Source organism: Bicyclus anynana, chromosome 14 (assembly GCF_947172395.1).
Source record: "Bicyclus anynana chromosome 14, ilBicAnyn1.1, whole genome shotgun sequence".
NCBI lineage: Eukaryota > Metazoa > Arthropoda > Insecta > Lepidoptera > Nymphalidae > Bicyclus > Bicyclus anynana.
In genome coordinates, this window is record NC_069096.1 from 903905 (window position 1) to 927816 (window position 23912).

The 23912-nt window shown below is 35.5% G+C and overlaps 2 protein-coding genes across 11 annotated transcripts in view; both read right to left on the reverse strand.

The window, feature by feature from the left end:
* The window catches only part of LOC112046466 (rab GTPase-binding effector protein 1), a 449904-nt gene that overhangs the window by 304274 nt on the left and 121718 nt on the right, over positions 1–23912 (reverse strand). The window lies entirely within an intron of this gene.
* LOC112046462 (broad-complex core protein isoforms 1/2/3/4/5) overlaps positions 1–23912 on the reverse strand; it is a 141769-nt gene that overhangs the window by 77033 nt on the left and 40824 nt on the right. The gene's annotated exons all lie outside the window — the stretch shown is intronic.

The following is a 23912-nucleotide window of genomic DNA, read 5'->3' on the forward strand; positions in this document are numbered from 1 at the left end:
CGTAACCGTACATCGGACAAATAGTCGTACGTCTAGTAGAAGGCCTGCCGATCAATTCACTAACTTTGACCAAATATAATTAACATTAAATCAATAACAGCATTTTTTGTATTTCATAAAGTCCATTGCTAACAATAATTATAATGTCAACTGAGCAGTGTCATCTACCTACTGTATGATTATCCACGAAGTGTTGTCAGTAGGCAACAGTTGATGTTTTTTTACGTATCATTTAAATTTAGGTAGCATTAAATAAATAGTGAATATATAAGCACGTGATAAAAAAATTACTATCAATAACTAGCTGGTAAATTTCGTAAAAGTGAACTTACGTTATATTTAGTGAATTGGCCTGCAGAAAGGAAAACGACCCACCACCGTCATTCACCACGTTAATAATTTTGTCCGAGTTGCCATGAAAATGACTTACTTACACAAAGTTTGAGCAATATTGTCATAAATAAATATTCGAGGGCTAAAGGACTATTACAAACTTAGCTATAGTTTTAATATTGAAACCTCAGTAATTGTACGTTTAAATTTTGGAGGTCGAAGTAAAAAGAGAAGTTTGAGTTTTTCGTGGGCTTCTTCTTAGACTAGGGGAGTTTGGACACTTCATATACCTAATTCTAAGTTTTTACGACGGTTCATATTGTTATAAATTGTTATTTATAATGACGAATTATATATTTTTATTCTTAAAATTAATTTGAAATGGTAATTAAACTTAACATTCTGTAAATTCTTAGTTTTTTATATAATAGTCATTTAATTATTATTGTTTTAGTTTTAGTATAAAATACATTCACCAGGACAGGTATTGATCAAAATATCCCCCTAAGTAATCCTATTTAAGTAATAGGTATCTAGAATAATATTGTAGTTTTATCCTGAATTTGTATATAAAGTACATAATATTATAATATTACACAGATGGAGGTTGAGTACATATAAATCGTAAGATGGTGTAAATGAAAAGTGTCTCACTCTAAAGCTCTAAATCTATAATTAGTATCCGAACCCTGACTCAAGCTTTTTTGCTTACTTATTTGGAGAAAAAGATAAATTATAAGAAAATGGTCTTATAAAGAGTCTTTAAATAAGTAGATTCTTATTATTTTGTATTTTAAATTTACAAATTAGATTTATTAATCTAATTTATCTCTATTATAGTTAATAATATTGCATGACTAAAGTTACAACTGGTTTGGAACTAACGTGAATTAGATAAACAATAGTACAAGTTTGTCATAATGAATATTCGTCGTCGTCTGATGTTATAATATATTGCGCTAACCAGTTTCGCATGTCGATTCTCTTTCTACAAACACTAACGCTTCGACAATTAAAAAATGTAAAAGAATGGCATTTGCTATAGACAGATCACGTGATCAAGTAGTCGATCGGATCTGTCATTCCCATAGATTTTGTTAGTTTTCAAAGCGTTAGCGTTTATAGAAAGAGAATCGACGTGGCACATGGTAATAGGTCCACGACTTAATACTGTTTATTCTACCTATATCTTGATTGATTTCTAAACGGCATCATGCTAAATCATTTAGCGATACGTCTTTGCTGGTAGAGTGGTAGAAATAGTATATCATCATCATCATCATATCAGCCGATGGACGTCCACTGCAGGACATAGGCCTTTTGTAGGGACTTCCAAACATCACGATACTGAGCCGCCTGCATCCAGCGAATCCCTGCGACTCGCTTGATGTCGTCAGTCTACCTGGTGGGGGGTCGGCCAACACTGCGCTTACTAGTGCGGGGTCGCCATTCCAGCACTTTGGGACCCCAACGTCCATCGGCTCTTCGAACTATGTGCCCCGCCCATTGCCACTTCAGCTTCGCAACTCGTTGAGCTATGTCGGTGACTTTGGTTCTTCTGCGGATCTCCTCATTTCTGATTCGATCACGCAGAGATACTCCTAACATAAAAATAAATAATAATAATAATAAGAAATAGTATATAAATTCTGTAAAATTAAACAATCTTGCCATCACACAAGTAGGTCTAATTGAATTGTAATATTGTCGTACTGTTTGGGCATTGTTATAGGTACTATTAGTTCTAAAATTATGAAAGTTAGTTGGTGCAAAATATAGTAATTAATAAGTTGTGTCCAAAAAATGTTATAAATTTAAAATATAACATTCGATATGGTTAGCTGAGTGCTGCGTAGCCGCAATAACACTCAGCAGTAATGAGTTGCGAATGAAAAATAATAATAAAAAAAATCTAATCTCATGAACAGTTCGAGATGAAATTAGAAAGCGCTGGAAACGGGGAAAATTTCCGAACTAAACATCCCGACACCCGCATGTGGGGAATAATTTAAAAATACGCAAAATACGGGCACTTCTAACCGGCGGGGGTGCGAAGCGCCCCACACCGCCCGTTTTGCGTATTTTTCGGTATGCGTGGCAGGTGGAGACCCCTCGCGGGGGGTTCGTTAAAAAGCGCCCGAGTACGTAGTATTATAAAAGTTGCGCCTACCGCGTGTAAGTAGTGGCGTGGGGCAGGGGGTCCGGGAGGCCCCCCACCCACCTAGTTAGACAGTTAAAAGTATGCGGTATTAACGGAACGGAAATGAATATAGGAGTAGGTAGGTACGGGTTTTCGGGAGGCTGTGACGCCGCGGGTTAGATTACGGGCATACTTGTGCCTTTATTTTGTGTTTTTTTTCGTGCGGGTCTTTTTGTCCCGGCTGGCGAGGGTTAGGGTTTGTTTAGAGCTATCTACTTCGTTATGGGTTGATACGCCTCAATATAAGTGGGCCGTGATTCTGTGTAATATTGCGATGTTAGGAATTATTTACATTGCGGTGAATCTAATTTGAACGCTAAATCCGAACCGGCTTTAACAATCTATGTTCTTATGTAATTTTAAGTCTTTAAGCATGTTTTAGTCTGTCAGTGTAGTACAGCAGAAACATTTGTTTTGTCAATAAAATAAATAATAAATTAATTATGTTCTTTTGAATAAAATAAATTGTACTTTTTTGAAATCAAAATTTAAAACTTTATAAATGAGACCAAATAGGATAATACAATACATGTAATAATTATAACAAAATTGTAATTTTGTAAATGTCAATATCATACACGTGCTACAAAGTAGCTATTTCACAATAACTTTCTACTATTTTGTATAATTGTAATAGCTAATCATAATAATACATCCTTTATTTTCAATGACGAGGCAGCTTGACTGCGAACAGATCTGATGGTAAGTGAGGATGCAGTCTTATATAGTAGCAGACTTACTTGGAAGAGAAGTTTATTCCACCAATACCTCTGACAGTTTCTACGGGGCATCGTACCGGAACGCTAAATTACATGGCTGTGCGTCTCTTGTTATTTTTAGAAACTATAACATCGTAAACTGATCGAACTAGGAATCGAACCCAGAACTTCTCGGTTGAGAACCACAGCATTACCAACGCAAGAGAGGTCGTCAATATTAAAATAAAGCAACATTTTATAAGTCTAAAATAATTCAAATAAATTTCATCCTTTGTTCACTCATAATTAAATTTGAGCATAATTATAGCAATTAAAAAGCCACTTTTTAAATAATTGTAGATAAATAATTGTTCAAATTAATTTTAAAATATTTAACCATACCCATATATCAATTAATAAAGTCCAAAATAAGTAAAACTCTATTGTATGGCAAAAAACCCTTCAAAGGAAACTTATTGTTCTATGACAAGTTAGCCCTTGACTGCAATCACACATGATGTTCAGTGTCGATACAGTCTAAGATGAAAGCGGGCAAACTTGGAAGAGATCCCATACCTCTGTCAGTTTCTACGCAGCGGCACGCTTTCTTTATAATAAATAATACAAGTACGCATTGAAACAGCATGATGGGTTGAAACTCCATATTTTTTCTCTTATAAGGAAGGAGGCCTGGTCTTTTAAGTAGTGTAAGTATTTTCAAGTATTATTGTACTTACTTATTAATAGGTATATTAATAATGTTTACAGTATTAATTAATTGTAACTATGGATTACTAAAGTGTTTGACTACATCAGAATAGAGATAATTTTGCTCAATCAACAATAATAAAAAAATAAAATCAACGCCTGACATTTTTATCACTGCAACATATTGCTCGCATAATAAAATTTGCTGCGAGAATTTTGCAAGGCGTTTAGCGGTCAAGACATCGATTCACGATCGGCCCAGTGCCCCCGTCTTTATTGGGGTTACGCATGTTACATTCTCGTGGTACTGCGGTGGAATTAAGACATTTTGAATGTATTTAAGCAGTTTGCGAACGGTGTTTTGGAAAAATAATAAGTAACTTTATTTTGCTTTAGCGTTTTACTTATTTCTTTTATAAAGATATTTACGATGCTGGTTTAATGTAGGTTTATGATTACGTAGGTGATTTTACCAAAAGTTTATTCTGAACTGTTTTTGCCTACAATAGCCATAATCCTTGTCACAAGCTAGTCCGTAGAAGTACTACCGCCTTGCTTCTTTCAGCCACCACTGAGATCTGGTTTTAAAGGTTTCGTAACAACAGACACATAACGCGTAATGGCAGGCGTCCACAGATCCGTGTCGCACGTGTCTGACGCATCGCATCAAACGGATTATAGAATTATTTTAAAAAAAAGATATCCAAGTGCGTCCACTCGTCCACATCATACTTATCGCATCTAACGGATTTTTTTTTTACTTTTACCGTAATATTAAAAATGCGATACGTCCAATACGTACGATGCAGATATGTGGACAACTACCACAACACTTATAACCCAGCTTGATGAGTACGGAAGCGCAATCTGAGACGAAATCCTAACATGCTCTGCGAAGTGTTGCTCTGTTAACTGAACAGTCGAACTCTTCAGTTAAATTATACGTCTTTAGCGTCCGCCAATTTTAACTGTACATTTTTTCTAATGGTTTTGATTGAAATTGCGATTAGATAAAACTGTACACTTGAAACTTTGCAAGCTTAGTACTTTTCAAAAATAGTTTTCAGTATTATGAAAAACATTTGTATAGTTTGGATTCTTAAATAAGAAAAGCCTTATTTTAATCTAGCTTTACTATAAATGTAAGAATTTGGCACATAGTTGAATGTGCGGTTTTTTCTAAAGATTTCCATTGAAATTGCGATTAGATAAAACTGTACACTTGAAAATGCGCAGTTAAAATTTTCGATGATTAAAATTGTAACACCCCCTTTTTACGTCAGTGGTTAAAAAGATTACAGATTTAATTTATGTATGTCCCATTAGTAGATACAAGTTTTAGTTTTCTACTGTAAGTTATCAGAGGTCTTCTGGGCCGTAATTTTTATTGTTGATATTTCGGGCAGCGGTAGAAATGAAGGCAAATATTCATAAAATAGTTTATTTTTCGTTGACTATCAAACGCTTTGCACGCGACGTGATGTGAGGATATAATCGACAGAGACATGGAAGTCAGGCTATTTATTTTATCTACAGGAATTGTTGAACATACTTTTTTCTCTGTCTCATTTAGTACAAGCAGTCGCCTGCGACTTCGTCCACGTGAAACTCGATGTAAACCCCTATTTCACCCACTTTTATTATTTATTTCTTTTATACATAATTAATAGTCCACTAACATAGTGAGCAAACCTGGACACCAGAGAATTTTCTTAAATCTCTGCGTCTGTGAAGTCTGCCAATCCGCATTGGGCCAGCGTGGTGGACTATTGGCCTAACCCCTCTCATTCTGAGAGGAGATTCGATCTCAGCAGTGAGCCGAATATAAGTTGATAACGACGAATAGTCCACTTGTCATTTTACAAAAGATATAACGCAAAATCTGAACGATTTATATAAAGAAAACTTCAACCCTTTTTTAGCCCTTTAGGAGTAGAATTATTAAAATTTAATTAAATTATTTTAAGTATTTTTTTGCTATACACATACCAATTTTAACAAACGTAACTTGAAAAATTAAGGACTTTCCATACAAATTTTCAACCCCTGTTTCACCCCTTTAGATTTTATTTTCGTAACAAAAAGTATGCTTTAACCTTCTTCGGATTATATTCTCAAATCGTGCTAAGCTTCATTTGATTCCATTCAGTAGTTACAGCGTGGTGCCCGGTCAAAAACAAAATGACGGACTGACAGACAGACATACAGACAGACGAAAAATTAAAAAGCAATATTTTTGGCTTCAGTATCGATTATACTGTACAGAATTGGACCTGCTACTGTTTTATTATTAGTATAGATAGATAGATTGGTTTTTTAATGGGACCGCAACTTTTGGCAAGAAGCTCTGCCGAAGTGAAGTCTGAGGACCAGAAGAGCGTAAGGGAACGGAAAAAAGCCGTCTTTGTTTTTCTCATTAAAGCCGTTTCCTGTGATAATATAATGGTTTTTTTTTTACTTTTCGATAAATTGGCTTTCGATTGCATGCTCATGGTGATGTTAAAGAACAATGTAATTTATGATGGGAATGGTCTAACTTGGAATAGGAATGAGTGTAGTTTACCTTTGCAGATTTTTATCCAACATCATACCAGAAACCGAAATCGCATACAAATTCGTAATATTTTATTAAAACCCGTTTCGAGAAATAACATGAACACAGAGACTGATGATTTAAAACTAGCAAGTTTAAATTAAATAAATTTTTAGCTAAAATCAATTTTTAGCTTTAAAAGCTAGTTTTACCAGACTCAGAAGTGGATTACAAAAATAAGAAAACCAATTTTGAATAAAGGTTATGATTCACAATATTTCAGGACAACTTAATTAACAAATAAAAAAGTAACCAGAATAAGAACCTAGAATGACAGAGATACCTTGAGCAGTCCCAGAGACTTGTGTCTCCGGGTGCACGTTTAACCTTCCGATTTGCCAGATTCACCATTCTCTGCTCAATTTACTCTCCCCGCCTATCCCAAGTAACCAATGAAGGACATGTGACATGTACACAACAAGAGTTGACTCGAACGCCACGAGAATACTGAAGCCGACCGTACGGCGAGCGCCTTATGTCGGAAGTCGTCCACGCCGATCGCTACCCCTTCTCTAACTCCCTACTCTTATTTAAGAATCCAAACTATAGAAATGGTTTTCTATAATACTGAAAACTATGTTTTGAAATGTATTAAGCTTGTGTTAGCCACACCTTTCTCTTTGTATAAAAGGTGAATGTTTGTCAGCTGATGCTTCATTATAGGCACAGAAAGCTCAGAGTTACACAGCGGGCGATGAAACGAGCTATCCGAGTATCTGCTTGATCGAATCAGTAATGAGCTATAAGCTAAAGTGGCAATGGACGGGGCACATAGTTCGAAAAGCCGATGGACGTTGGGGTTCCAAGGTGTTGAAATGGCGATCCCACACTAGAAAACGCAGTGTTGGTTGACCCTCCACCAGGTGGACTGACGACATCAAGTAAGTCGCAGGGATTCGCTGGATACAGGCGGCTCAGGATCGTGATGTTTGGAAATCCCTACAAAAGGTCTATGTCCTGCAATGGTCGTCTATCGGCTGATATGACGAAGCAACTATGGAATTTGAACCGTATAGTTGATTTGTGAAAAATTACGTTTTAAAGGGCTAGACTTCTCTAAGCATGTATTATACGTAATTTTCTTATTATTGCTACCCGATATATTGGGAAATTATGTTCGCAGTTGCCAGACACTTTGCTTCATATGGCTTTCTTAAACAGACAGTTGCTTAAAGACTGATCTTTAATGGTGTTTATCGAATTGTTGTTACGAAGATGAATAAAAGTCAGGGCATTTGAAATCTGCTATCATCCTAAGCCACCGTTACTCAAACTTCATATCTATTCATTCACTAATCATTCAGTCTTCATTCAGCCCAATCTTCTTTATATTCGTAATATATAATACCTATGGTAGGACAAAGTTTCAGCTATTATAAAGAGCTTAGTAGATTAATAAGAAACTCTCGTTCCACTCCAAACATTAGTATAACCACAGTAAAAAGAGAGCGTGCCGATAAATATAAAACCGTTTAATATTTTTTTGTTTTACGGCAGCACTAGATCGGATAGTAAACCGTATTTACGGCTGCCCGCGACCGCCGTTATCTATCCTAAATAATAAATGCGAGATTTCCTTCCACTCCCGAACATCGGAGTAAAACAATTTATTACAAAATGTAAACAGGAAGAGCCGTATTTTCATTAAGAATACGAATCCAATAGCCCCCCCTCCTCAACTCCCCCCAGGAATAGACCGAAAATACCCAGTTATGATTAATTCCGAATGCGCGGCGCATTGATCAAGGAACCAAGGCTTTTTACTCCAAACTACCCATCTCTTACCCCCCCTGTAAGTGGGAGCGAGACTAATGCAGCGTCCGCCGTCTCTCTCTAAAACAAAGATGCTAAAACTTCTTTCGCTAGTATGAAGATTTTAATTTCATATTTTTGACGAAACGGTTCTAATTTTAGAACTATGTCCAAACGAAAAGAGACTCTAATGCCGTGTGAATACGTTTTAAATTAATCTGAATATGGAACGCACTTGTTTCCATTTTCTAATTCCGAATTAGTTTTCGAAGTGAAAAGATACAGTCCCAAGACTGTGTGCGTTGTTGCAACGATTTTGGACTCTAATTATTTATTTTTAAGGTTTATTTCAGATCGCGTGGCGGTTTCAAGAAATAATTCTCGAGTCGTACCCCGAAATTAGTCGAATAAGGGGAAAGGGGTTCATACGATGGGTGGTTTTAAAAGAAGAAGGCAAAAAGGTGGGGGATAGAAAGATGCGCAAAGACTTAGTTTGCGAGGGGGGTTGGGGGGTGTTATAAAATATATAATTCTATACTTACAATACTTGTAAATACGCCACGCGGAAGTAGCGCGCTGGAGATGTCTTGAGCTTTGGAATACATCACGAGTTCTAAGTTACGAGTAAGTGCCAATTAGACTATGTATTGACTAAATTAGCGCCTAATTTATCGTGTGTCGTAATTAGGTACTGATTTAGGAAGTAAACAGTGCTACAGAAATGGTATTTGTGTCTAAAACCCTAAATTATGATCCTAATTATGATTACAACACACTAATTAAGGGTCCTAACTAAGTTGCTGATTTAATAAATAAAGTTCTCACTTAGTGTTTATATTCTTGTCTAATCTAAAGGTAAGAATTGACAAACTTTAAAAATGTAAAATGAAATTTTCAATTATTTAGTAAAATATTTATTAGGTCGCAAAATTGTGCTGAGTAATTAGCTTTTGAGTAGTTTTTTTATTGGAATATAAGAGTATTCATTAATTTATCACAAAGAAAGCGATAATAATAATAATTAATTGAGTGACGTCTAGTTTTTAATGTATTTCATTCTGTTTTACTGTTAATGTATTTTGTATGTCCTTCATTTTTTTCTTACTATAATTAAATTTATTAATTAAAATTAATGCATTGTAACTCGGCAATTTCATGTTAAGATCACAAATCTACGTTAATCGTTTTCCTGTGTTTACTTTTGTAATACAATAAAATAAGGTATGAAATGAATATGTTTAGCTACTTTGCTTGTATGTAATAGAAACAAATTTGATTTACGACGTTAGTCTCAAGACGCACCGGTCGCGCTACAGCGCTACATTCGCTGATATTTAGTCGCGAAACGGGATGTATTATAAGGCGTAGTTGTTTAAAATAAGAACGGGGAGACTCGCGCGCTCGGCCGCCCGGGTCGCGGGTGGTGCCAGTTGGATTCCGGATGAGGCATATCTATTATTTCAATTTATTTAAGTTAAAATCGTTTATTATCAGAGCCTATTTATTTGTCTCACTTTAGGCCTACCTACTGATAAAAGAGCGGATTCCGAGCTGCATCCATCACGCTTTTTTTATTCTTTACAAGTTAGCCCTTGACTACAATTTCAGCTGATGATGCAATCTAAGATGGAAGCGGGCTAACTTGTTAGGAGTTGGATAAAAGTCCACACTCCTTTCGGTTTCTGCTCGACATCGTACCGGAACGCTAAATCACTTAGCGGTACATCTTTGCTGGTAGGGTGGAAACTAGCCACGGCCGAAGTCAAACCTGGACCAATTAAGAAAACCTCAATCTGCCCAGCCGGGGATCGAAAATCGTAAACTGAGATTTCTTGGAAGAATAATAGTTTAGTTTTTTAAAGGCTGAGGATTCAAACCCTGTACACTAACCACTGAACCAATGACTAAATTCATCAGGGGAATCATGATTTATTTATTAGAAAATTTATTAAATAATAATAACACACTATACTCATCATGTCATTTCTAAATCAAAACTTGAATAGCTCTGTAGTAAATCTGACATGTCTTGTGGTCTCGTCTGAATTCTGCACAACAGTACGAGTAGTTAATGAGGCAAAAGTTATTCGCTTAGTCTAAAAAAAAATATTATAATAATAATTAAAAAAATAAAATAATAGTCAATTCTGTCAGTAGTGATTCACCAATTTAAAAAAATTTCACCAAGACAGCAACACACCAAATTCTAATTAAAAAAACCATTTACAAAAATTTACAACTTAAGATTACATAACATTCTGTCTTGATATGAAAAAAACAGATTCTTTTGCTTTCATTATTTTTTTAGTTCTACCTATTATTATACCTCTTTTTGTTGTGAAACTAACTTTATTTTCTACAACGTCTATTCGTGATCTCTATGAAAAACCTGAAAATTTAATTTCGAATTTCGTAGAATTCAATTAATATAAGATTTAACATTAAGCTACTAATACTTAAATGCTCATAATTTGAAATATTCCAGTACACTCTTTTGTTTTACAAAAAAAAAATCACAATATCTTCATATAATTTAAAATGCAATTACCAATAATCGTAATTGAATGATTCGTTTCGTTTTATTCCTGATACCTAGTAGCTACCAACTTTAATAGAATGTTAAAAATTTTGAATAATTACAATAATTAATTAAAAATGAAGCTACAGATATTTTATCCGCTCATTTCGCGCGGTCGGTAAAAAGTTGTACAGGGGGGATGCACTAGCGCCTACGCGGCTACGGGCTACGAGCTACGGCGTAGGCTGGCAGGGCTGCCAAACGCCTCCTAGCAATTAAGCTATGAGTGCTACGAAAATGCGCTATTTCTAATTGTGGAACGTGATAAAGAATGTAATTCATTTTTATAATGTTGGCCATCTCTCTTTATAACTAGGAGACATTCGGTGCTATTCCTGTGTAAACTTCCGGCACAATTCTGTGAACCTTGCTAATGGTTTTAGGTTCGATGTGTGATTAGTGATTTAAAGATACGTTTTTTATTGTAGAATGTAATAAAAACACATTCATTATTAAAAGTTTGACGATTTCTTGGCTTTTAGAGATGTACTAGTATGTATGTATGTTTATAATAGGGAAGTACAAGGTTTGATTTGGAGATGATTGTCATTAAGCAAGATTATTAGTATTCTTAACCAAAAAACTGCGTCATAATAATACTCACATAAACAATACTTAAATTAAATTAAATAACCAAACCCAAACTGACCATCCACATCTAACATTATTATATACATTTAAAAAAACAAAGACCTCCACTGTGTCTGTCTGTCTGTTCGCAATAAACTCGAATGCACGGATTTTTATTTGTTTCATTAAACACTACCTAAATTTACAAGATTCACACAAAATCTTGAAGAATTATATTTAATTAAAAATTCCACACGAATCACTATTGGTAAAAACCACAAGAAAATACTTTCAGTAGTATTAGAGTTTATTGCGATCAGATATTAATGGAAATATTTAAACAACAAATTGCAAATTTGAAAATTGAACCCTCCTAACAGATGGTTAAAAAACTAAAAACATTCTAACATTAAAAATATGTTGAACATACCATATAAACATCTAAACGTCTCTAAATCACGGAGGCTTATATCTGTGTAACCGGCGCGCCATAAACCGCCCCTAGCTACCCCTAGCTACCCTTTGATCGTCACGACTCCACGGGAATTAAAATAAAACCATGAAGTCTCACACACATACATCTATTACAGCATCTTATAAGATCACCCTAAAAACTCCAAAGTTCATTACCCCAGCCCTGGCACTATCTCCTAAGACGGAGGGGGTCGGAACCCCCCTGCGGGGTAGGAAATATGAAGGGGCCCTCATTTATCAATATATGAAGACTGTTTCTTTCGCGGAATTGATTATTTTCTAAGAATTCGCGGGGGGTAGATTAGTCTTGTACGTGAGTTTTGAAACTTTTGATGGTATATTTTAAGTGTTAAATAAAGAAATTCGTGAGTTAAAGTTGTAATATTTTATTATTTACTAATAATATTTGATAAAAATATATTATTATAAGTTTTTTAATTAATTGGTCAATTAACGCAAGACTCATATTCTGAGTTACCTATGTGGTGACGCAATCTAAGATGTCGTGCCAACTAGTTAAGACCACCAACATAATTGCATTATTATGTTTCGAACCTATAGCTACTCGTTGTTAGCACTGACTAGTTTCTTTCAGGCATCGTAACGGAACCCTAATACTTTTCCCCGGTGGATCCAGTATTTATGTAGATGGTTTGAAAGTAAGGAACAAAAATCGGTTAACCACTTGACAAGGCATTAATTTAGCCTTAGGTTAAGTCTTAACATTTAAACGAACATTATCATCAAACTATTTGAAGAACCTTCCTTACAGAATTTGAAGTTTAAGCCCGCCACGTTGCGTAAAAGCTAGTTGGCGGGATTATAATGTAACAGATGCTCATAATAATACAAATTTTCTGATATAGTTATAAATGTCTTACCCTTCCAAGATGTCATGGGTAAGATTCATAACACGATTCAATAGTGTTTTCTAAACCACTTTAAGTCTGATGATAGGTTTCGGCCGTGGCTAGTTACCTACCTACGAAGATGATTATGCCGCAAAAAAACCATCAGATCTATGGTAAATGACGGGTACCAACCCCTTAACATAGCTCTCGCACGGGGGCTTTCCAGACAAACCAGCGGTGAAGAGTCCATACAGGCCAACTTCCACCGGGTTACCTTTTACAAATCCATAGATACATATTCATTATTGTAATAAATGTATGAAAAATCGGAGTTTGCATAAAGTATGAATTTCCTTTTCTTTGGGACGGCTTGCCTTCGTCAAAATTCTACCACATACCACCGTCATCTCACTAAGAATTAATCATAAGAAAGAAAAGCACAATATGTTATAGAACGAGCCAGGATTCGAACCCAAGCCCCAATCATCCAAAGCCACATACTAACCACTAGACCAACGAGCCAGTATCACATAATCGTAGTCAAGTCAAAAGTTGTCATCCAATAAAATACCTACCCTTTTATAGCGGATCAAAGGTCTGGGGGTAAGTATGTGAAAGTTGTTGCGCGGTTAGGAAAACATATTGAGGAAAACTTAAATATACTCGATCCAATAGGGGAGCCCGGCCGGAAAATAAATCCAATTTTCATGGATAAAATGTTTATTCTTTCTTTTTAGTTTTAGTTTTAGTTGAAAACGTGAAAAAAGGAGTAATGAATATTTACATTCTATTAAAAGACGTCACATATCAGACGTCTTTCAAACATTATCGATATCATGCTTCCTTTCTAAATAGGTGAAAATTCTGCATGAGGAGTACATTTGAAAATATACCAACGACCAGGGATCGAACCCTAGATCTTCTGGATTGGAGTCCGAGAGATTAATGAGGTATTCAGGACTAACATATTCACATAATATATCCTTTTATTTATTTCTTAATTACATCCGATTCCCAAAAACCACAATTTTCATATTAACAAAATTGTACCTTACCTCAGTTTCTCAAGTGTAAAAACGCTAAAAGCTTTGCTTAGTCCGTTTCTGAGTTAGTTAAGATTTGTGTTAGCACAACCTGATGATAACTGTTATTTATTTGCGGAAAAAACAAGAATTCATAAATAAACCAGATTCTTAGCGTTTTATTTATATTAGTTGACTCTAACAGTTACAATTCTTGTTTTTACAACCTTTCTAGACTTTACTGTTGTTTTGCTCTATGCGATGTCCTAGGTTCAATTTTCGGTACAAGTCAAAATACTACAATATTTTCTAAACTGATCTAGTTCTAATGATAGTCTTCGGTCGTGGCTAGTTACCACCCTGCTTACAAATATGATGATGCCGCGAAGATACACTAGTGTTTCTTCCCGTTTTGACTTCTGATTCATCACTTAACCTCAGGTAGAATCAGCCTCATCCTTGAATAAAATGAATTCCTACCAGTAACTTACTTAAGGGAAACCACAATAGTAATATTTCTTCATAGTCCACAGTCCATAGTTATATTTTAAACAACTACAAAATCCATACAATCAAAGAAGTTTCACTTCAATTTCCGATATCAAACAATTGCTAAACGTTCAAAGACTAAATGCTTCAAATCAATATTGGTATCCGATGACGTATCTAAGAAAAATGAAATCGCAAATGTCTATGGGGCATTTGCAAATTTCTTTTTTTTTAGAGTGCTTTCCAATGCGGAACATAAAAGCCACAGTAAACTGAAACTAGCACGCTCGTCAAAAAAAAGGAAATCAGGCCCTAATCTTAAAACAGTAATGGCCGCCTCTAAAACAAATCTATAAAACCTGCCATCGGATACTTCATAAAACATCTGCATAGATACACACACTAACACAAATAAGCAATAAAGCAAACGGTAATATAAAACTAAGAAACATCAACATCTTGCCCCCCCACCCACCTCCCGACTCCCTGGGGGGGTAATTTCCCCCCGAACTTACTAAAATACTAAAAACGAAGATGCGGAGGGTGCCACCCCAACATTTTCTTATGCAAGATGGTTATATTTTAACCTAAATGTTTGGAGATTTCGAGTGTAAAAGTTACGCGATTTCTTTCGCGATTTACGCATTGCAAATGAGTATTTGAATCATTTACAAAAGTTATTAGGATAAAATAAGTAATGGACATTCGAAAGAACGCATTACATTATATTACTTACATAATCAAGAAATATCTAGTACTTTGAGAGTCTAAAACTACGAGTACTGCAAAAATACGTTGTCTTCTAAATGTTTTGCACATAAACCAAGTCGGGTTAATTACATTCTTTTCTTCAAAATAACTAAATAGATCTGGATGAAATTTAGCACGGAAATAGATAACTATGTGGAATAGTACGTAGTCTACTTTTTAGCTCGCTTGTGGGGCCGGAATGCCTGAAGATGGCAATCTGAGGACATTGACCAAGTGACTCTAGAGAGGATTAGTATCGGTATCAACTTTTTTGTGCTACAATGAAATGAAACTTAATTGAATGTATGATTTAAAGACTTTTAATTTACCGTCAAATGATAATTCATAGCATTTGCGGCAATCAGCAAGTGTCGAGTTATGCATTTATATACACAAAACGTAATGTTTAACAGAATAATAAATAAAATAAAAAATAAAAATAAAAAAGCCTTTTATTTCTTCTTATTTACAATTAATTAGGTAATAAGTATTTTAATTTGTTAATTGATAAATTAAGTAATTTTACAATTTTAAAATGTTTATTTATTATATCTTCCCTTTTATTTAAAAGAAGAACCCTTTACGGTGAAGGCCTCCTCCAGGTGCTGCCATTTTGATCGGTCTTTTGCCTTCAGTAGCCAGTTTTTGCCGGTAAAATTTATGATGTCGTCGACCCACCGATAACGTGGTCTGCCTCTGCCTCGTGATCCTTTAGGTCCCGGCCATTTCGTTATTCTGACAGTCCAACGGTCATCTGTGAGTCGAGCGACATGTCCGGCCCATTTCCATTTGGCTTTAAGTGCGAAGGTTAGGGCGTCGATTATTTTTGTTTTCTGCCTGATGATGGAGTGACGGATTTTGTGAATTTTTTTGATATTAGTTATGCTTCGTTCCATAGCTCTTTGGCAAGTCCTAATCATTGTTTTAGCCTTCTTGGTAAATTTCCAAGTCTGGCAGCCGTAAGTTAAAGTAGAATAAGAATGTTTAAACTAACACGCTGGTAAAAAGTAAAAGATAATTTGAAATACAATCACTACCGACGTCGTGTTTCACTTACGTGACGACTTCCGTGCCGCAGTGGTATGTGCGGTGGATTTACAAAATGGAGGTCCTGGGTTCGATCCCCAGCTGAGCAGATTGAGATTTTCTTAATTGGTCCAGGTCTGGCTGGTGGGAGGCTTCGGTCTTGGCTATTTACCACCCTACCGGCAAAGACGTACCGCCAAGCGATTTAGCGTTCCGGTACGATGTCGTGTAGAAACCGAATGGAGTGTGGATTTTCATCCTCCTCCTAACAAGTTAGCCCGCTTCCATCTTAGACTGCATCATCACTTACCATCAGGTGAGATTGTAGTCAAGGGCTAACTTGTAAATAATAATAATAAAAAAAAAATGTTTAGTACCTAATTAATAGGTAATTAATAGGTAATGGGAATTAGTGATAAGCCAGTGCGAGATGCATATTATGTGTGTCCACGTACTTGAGTACTTGACGTCCTGCATTGTTTTGTTCGAAATAGCAGGCGTCTGTTTTACAATATTATACAATATTTTTTAAATCAAGTCTCGTCTGTTGGTAGACTTCGGTCGTGGCTAGTTACTTCAACGGTAATGATAAACGATTTAGCGGACCGGTGTGATGCCGTGTAATAGATTTTCAGTTCAAAACTAGTCTGATACCATAGACTACTGCACACTGATATAACGTGGTAAATAAATAATAAAATATTTAAGGAGCTCAAACGAAACACCCTTGATAATTAAAAAGTTAAATTCTTTGCTTTAGAAATGAAGAGATACTCTACATAGATAGAAAGTTATGCTATTTATATAAAATCTTCTTAAAGTTCTGTGTCTGCTAGAGATATTATGTGAATACTTTCAAACAACGATTTTAAACTATTAGGTATGTAACGTTTCTACAAAATTACTTTAGAAAGAGATCCGAATTTAGCTACTACACTGAGCGCACACATGCACAAATTTGTGTTACATTCCCAATTGTAGTGTTATTTACTATGCTACTAAATGAAATTAAGACAATTAGCCAACCCCTATCTTGTATATAAAAACGTTATAGTAGCTTTATGTATTTAAAATTCCAAAACGTGATTAAAAGTGAACGAAAAATTGTTTAACACAAAACAACGGATTAAACCTACTCTATTTATTTTGTGAACTACTGTTATAAAAGACTCAATTAAATTTAGAATAAAAAAAGTTGCCCGTTCAAAAATCGAACCGGACACGATTATTGGGCACAAAGCGTTCCCGGTCACGATAAAAACATCCGGCCGGCTAACACGTATGAAATTAAAAAAAAATCAATATACCCACAAAACATCGAGCGAAAAAATCCAACCGAGTTTTTTCCAATCTTTATTTGCTTTTGCGAGAACTAGTGAAAGTGGAAGCCTGAAAAAAATACGTCACTATTTCTATCGTACGGGCCGTGGAAATAAAAAAAGCAAAAAAAGGCGAATGGCCGACGAGAGCGAGAGTTCTATTTTCAAATTGCCCGCGCGCCGACACCGTTTATTTTTTTTAATGCGTTTTTCGGACATACGCTCGCAAAGGTTTGCGCCATGTTTATTTCGTATCGTGATTTTGGAGTTTTCTTTTGCTTGTACTGAAGAAATATGAATGATTAAAATTCATATTCAACGTTATACGAGTACTTTTAGATGAGTTATTGTTTTGAAAGGGTCATTTTGCTTTAAGAAACCATCCAAAATCAAGGTCACGTTGCTTTTATAAAATACAATATTTTCAGCATGGAGTATTACTTCATTCCGGTTTGGGCATGGTTGTCAGTCTATTTACAGGTACATAAATGCTTTAGGGAAATAAAAGTGATCAAATAAGAGGGAAGAAAATAAACATTTTAAAATTATAACTTACTTAATTTGTCAATTAACAAATTAAAATAATTATCACCTAATTAATTGTAAATAAGAAGAAATAAAAGGCTTTTTTATTTTTATTTTCATTTATTTATTATTTATTGTATTATATATATTTATATTATTTAGACACAAGGCAGCACTTGTAGGGCGTGTTTGTTATATTATTATAGGAAACTAGGCGACGCCCGCAGTTTTATCCATGTAGTTCCAGTTTCCGTAATAATTTGAGGGTATCTTGTCTATAATCGGTTCAGTAGATCCAGATATACAACCCCATACAACATTACAAACTTCACATATAATTTTAGTATATATTACTTACGCTGTTTATATCAGAAGGTTTTTCACTTATTCATCTAAAATGGATCACTCAGGCGGAACCTAATCAGTACTTCACATTTACCTACTACTTATTACTCAAACCTGCTGGCCTATTCACTAATTTGGGCTTTTTTAACAACCTATTAAAATAAACATCAAATGAACTAAGAAATATCACCTACCTACTGTATGGTATCCACGCAAGGGTTGTCAGTAGGCACCATGACATTTGTTACATAGAATCGCTATCTTAATATAAAAATAATCCGTAAGGTCATCAGGAAATCTCGAAAACCAGTTGGCGTATAAAGATGAAATTTGGCAGAGAGGTAGTATATATAGTAGGCACCACCTATGAACGATTTTGCGATAAAGAGGTTTACGGGCGGACTAAGTCGCGGGCGTCAGCTAGTTTCCAATATGTCAACTAACATACGTCAAAGTAAGTGAATTAGCCTGCTGTCTAGGTAATGACATGTCCTATGTTAATCAAGTGAACTGTCGACAACGAAGTGTCATCTATACTAATATTATAAAGCTGAAGAGTTTGTTTGTTTGTTTGATTGAACGCGCTAATCTCAGGAACTACTGGTCCGATTTGAAAAATTCTTTCAGTGTTAGATAGCCCATTTATCGAGGAAGGCTATATGCTAATATAATATCCCCGTATTCCTACAGGAACGGGAACCACGCGGGTGAAACCGCGCGGCGTCAGCTAGTTCTAATATATGTAGTTTTCGAGTTGTTTGCGTTTGTAGAAGGAGAATGAATGTGTTATTTGTATTGTAATGTTTAAGGAATGTCGTGTTATCAGAAAAATGTCTAAAGGAAATCGATTATCAATAAATAATAAGCATAATAATCTCCCCCATTTCCGCAACGAGACTGGTCTGGTCTGCGGAGAGAATGCGGAGTGTGGCCCTGTTTACCGTCGATACATCGCATGAATAAGCACCTTTTATCCGCTACCACCTTTCATTGGCGTTTGCCACTATTTTTAGATATTTCAACTTTCTCGTGCCACTTTCCTTGCTAAAAACATTTGCACACGCATTTTACATACGCTTGTGTTTTTGTGTAGTGGATATGTTACGAGTAGCTGCCTCATTGGAACAGTAGTTAAATCGACTATGGAGTATTATAGTTTCAGGCTAGGCCATAGAATTATGATAGTGATTAACTGCATCGTCGGTACAATGGTTGGATTAAGAGGTCCTGCCTTAAAGTCCTGGCTCGGGCAAAAAAATACTAAGCCCGAACTTGGTCGGTAGTGTTATAACCCTGTGCCTTTAGTAGCACTTTAAATGCCTAGTCATTAATCAGTAAATCTTGGCAGTTGTCGATAAATTATTTAACATTATCACCGTAAGCCCACCAAACCGCAATGGCAGTGCGTAGTGGGTCCAAACTTGAAACCCTCTTATACTCTTCTGTAAACGGCGTGCCTGGCCATAGGCAGGCCGTTAAAATAAGCTGATAAATAATAAATTGGTAGTCAAACATTATCATGTAAACTTGTATTAGAGCAGCGATCCTAGAAAGAAAGATACCCGTGAAACGTGCTCCTGGAAGACAGCGGAGAAAGTGGATAGATGATGTCAAAGAGTGAACCAAGTTAACCTTATTAAATTGTGCAAAAGACCGGAAGAGTTTTCTACACATAACCGCCAAACTTCGGTTGTGAGGAAACACCCAGTGAAGATGATGAGAGCATCGGAATTAAGCTCGAAATCTCTTCTCTAAGGAAAACGGCCTAGCCCTGCATTCTCTTCTCTTCTGTTTCTGTTTTTATTTCTACCCAACCAATATTTTGGTTAGATAAGCTTAAAAAGACAGATAAGTAAACACGATAATTAAGAGAGATGTAGATTCGATACTCACAGATTTCTTTTTTCTTAAATAAAAGAGGCTATGTTCTTATGACACGGGTATACATCAAAAACACTGATCAGATAATGTCACATAATATAATGATTACATTATATTGGTTTATCACCTGCCCGTTTTGTGCACCTTTCGAAAATTACTGTCCACTTATTAAAACGGTCACCTTTTTGGGAAGCATAAGAAAGTGCAGAACGAACGATGGTCAGAATTTGAAAATATTTTGGACTTCAAATTGTAAGGTTCTAGAGTCAATTTTCATTTACAGGACTATTCTCATATCTTACTTACTGACAAGCTGTTATTGATTTAAAAAAGGCTTATATATTATACTTTATTTTTCAAAAAATAAGAAATTGCAGCACAATATGTTGGACCCAAAATTGTAAGGTTCTAGCTTAAATTTTCATTTACTGGATGATTCTCGTATCTTATCTCACTTGTTGACTTAAAAATGGCTTATTTTCATTTTTGTAAAACGAAATTTTTATAGTTAGTACTTTTTATTTGAATTATCATACTAATATTTACAATGTCATTGTAAAAGCAAAAGTTCTAGTGGTGTTTCTCTTAAACGCCCCATTATCTGAATCGATTTGACTGAAATTTAGAATGGAAACAGCTTTTATTAGACAATATATACGTAACTTTATATTCCAGAAAAATCAACGGTTTTCGCGAATTTTGTGAAAATTATTACGCAAATGGATTCAAGTGCGTCTATTAGTTTGAAATAAGGCTTTTATAAAGTGCCTAATACTCGATAAAGGCACATATATCCCATGAACCATACATCACCGAAAACCATTTAAATCATGAGACGATGGACTTACTCATAAAATAAAAAAAAGAAAATCGATATACTTAAATATACACAAACCATCAAAAATGTCCTTATTATAAAATATTCATTTACAATTATAATCAAAGTGTAGGCCCAAACAGAGGGACCGTCGCCGATAGCTTAGCACATTCGCGCGTTACGCACAAAAGGGGATGAAAAATCATTACCTACCCTCGGTCACTCACCCCTGATGGGAGTACATGTTGAATTGGGAACACTCTAATTACTTACTTTTTAAAACTATCATTAGTGTACTTATATTATATAACTTAACTATTGCAACAATTTCATGCCGAAATTTACTTTACTTGCGAAGGCTATAATATACAATTTGTATGTAAAAGTTTAAACAAATAATACCTAACTATTGTCTATCAATGTCGATTTGTGTGTTCAGGAAGTGTAACAACTATATGTACATAAATATATAATGTAACTTAACACAAAATTGTGCATGTGTGCGTAAAAAAAGTGATCCGCATTTAGCTACGTGGAGTAGCTAAATGCGGACTAGATTGATAGATCACTTTTTGCGGCGATTTTGTAGACACGTAACAGTATGATTTTGTAGACACGTAATAGTATGAAATCGTTGATGATTAAGTAATGATCGCTATACGTAGCAATGACCAGGATAGATGACTTACGAGCTCTAAGTCAAAAGGGTTTAACATCTTTGGTCTGTGAGAATTTCTTGAAAGATAAAACGCTGAATTTTGCATGACCCATATCGAACCCAGACTTTCAGGAGAACTCTTGACTTAAAAGCTACCTTAAACTGATTGGAACCACGAGGAGGGTAATACTATTTCCTTGCTTCCATCTAAAAGTCGTAGGATTTGGCACAGGCCTAGTCAGAAAAAGTACGATTTATTACTTTATGCATCGAGCAGTATTAATATGTTCCCATCTGAAAGGTATAGTAAAGTTTTAAGCAAATGAGGCTTTACATTAACATGTAAGTTAAGAGACAGTTAAAAGAATTATTCGCTAGAAAGTGTAAATTGTGAGCGTATAATAACAGACTCAGATGCCAAAGAGCTTCCCTTAAACCCTTCAAACACTTCCTCAGTAATAGAGTTAGTGATTTTGGCTGGTGGGAGGCTTCGGCCGTGGCTAGTTACCACCCTATCGACAAAGACGTACCGCGAAGCGTTTTAGCGTTCCGGTACGATGTCGTGTAGAAACCGAAAAGGGGTGTGGATTTCATCCTCCTCCTAACAAGTTAGCCCGCTTCCATCTTAGACTACATCATCATTTACCATCATGTGAGATTGTAGCCAAGGGCTAACTAGTAAAGAATAAAAAAAAGAGTAGTGAAATTGTGGAATGAATTGCCTGAGGATGTGTTTAAGAACCAGCTGGATAGATATATGAAGCAATAAGAAGCACAACGATATAGGCGCATCAGCGAAAGCTGCTTAGCCTATAATTACAATAATCTATGCCTCTTGTTGTAAGGTGCAGAGCAGCACATATATGTCCCTAACGTTTATTAATCCTTTACAATCTAGATTTATGCAGAACATTTCTCGAAAACGGTTAAAAATATTAAGAGCTACCAAAAAAGCATGTTCAGCCAAAAATAATTCATTTTAACAATTAATAAAGCTATCCCATATTGGAGTTGCGTTTGATTTGCAAAAGCCAAGTCTAATTTAACACGACAGCGCAAAAATAGAGGGAAGTCATCAGCCAAAAGCGATTTATAATTGAATCCGGCCGCGGCGTCACACAAACTAAAACCGTTTTACAGTTCCAATTAACCGATCAATCAGAAAAAAGGGTAAATTAGCGACGCACAAACACCGCGGCGCCGCGTCAATATATAATGGTGGATCGAAATGGCGGGAAAAATGGACTACCCAGTGTGTGGATTTGATTCTTTATTACCAGCTTTTTAACTAGCTGCACATAAATCTATTTGATATTTTATTAAACTTTAACAGACTTAAAACTACTTTTCTTTTCGTTTTTTTTAGTTAGCGGTTTGCCTTATTATTTGACAAGTTAGAACTTGACTGCAATAACACATGATGTAGTCATAATAGTCTCTTAGTGGGCTTTTTTGGAAGAGACGGCGACTTCGACGGTATCTACTCGACATCGTACTGAAACGCTAAATCGCTTGGCGGTACTTCTTTAGGATGGTAACTAGTTAAGGCCTGCTCCCACAGCAGACTTGAGCCAATTTAAAAATTATAATATCCTTTACGTGCTGGTATCGAGCACAGGACCTCTCTGTTGAGAACCACAGTACTACCAACTGTATAAAATAGTAGCCCTTTGCTTAACGTTTATGAACTTTAAGAAAGCTTTTGATTCAGTAGAAACCACGGCTATGCTTGGTCACTGCAGAGATGCCGTATCGACTATCCGTTACATTCCACACCGGTGGTACCAATGACTCAAATATTGTATAAATACACCACTATGTCAGTCCATAAACAAAATCAAATTAGGAGGTAGTCTTTAAGAAGTTCCCTTGAATTAGTTCACTTTCTATTGCACAGAAAATCGTTATTGTTAAATTCTTCTGACTTCAAAGAACATCCATTTTTTAAAATCTCCTCTCGAATTTCCTCTTTGCAAAGTGTGACATCGCATGGCAAAGACATTCCTGCGTTTTAAGTCTTTACATCTATTAGATAAGAGGTTTATTTGAAACCTCCAAATCCACATTTAAGAATTAGGAATCGGACATAGGTTTCATTTCTACCCGTTGGACTTTTGTCGTACCCAATCAGACAACATCCTGCAACTCGCAAATCATTTCTACACGGCAATCTACAATCTATGATACGAGTAATTAAGGCTTATCGAAATCTATGGTTTAATTTGCTTAACACACAGTTTTTCGGTCCGTTGGTAACAAACATACCGCTGGGTATATATAAACGGACAAACAGCCAGTGGTGATTACGCGCTGAAATGAGAGC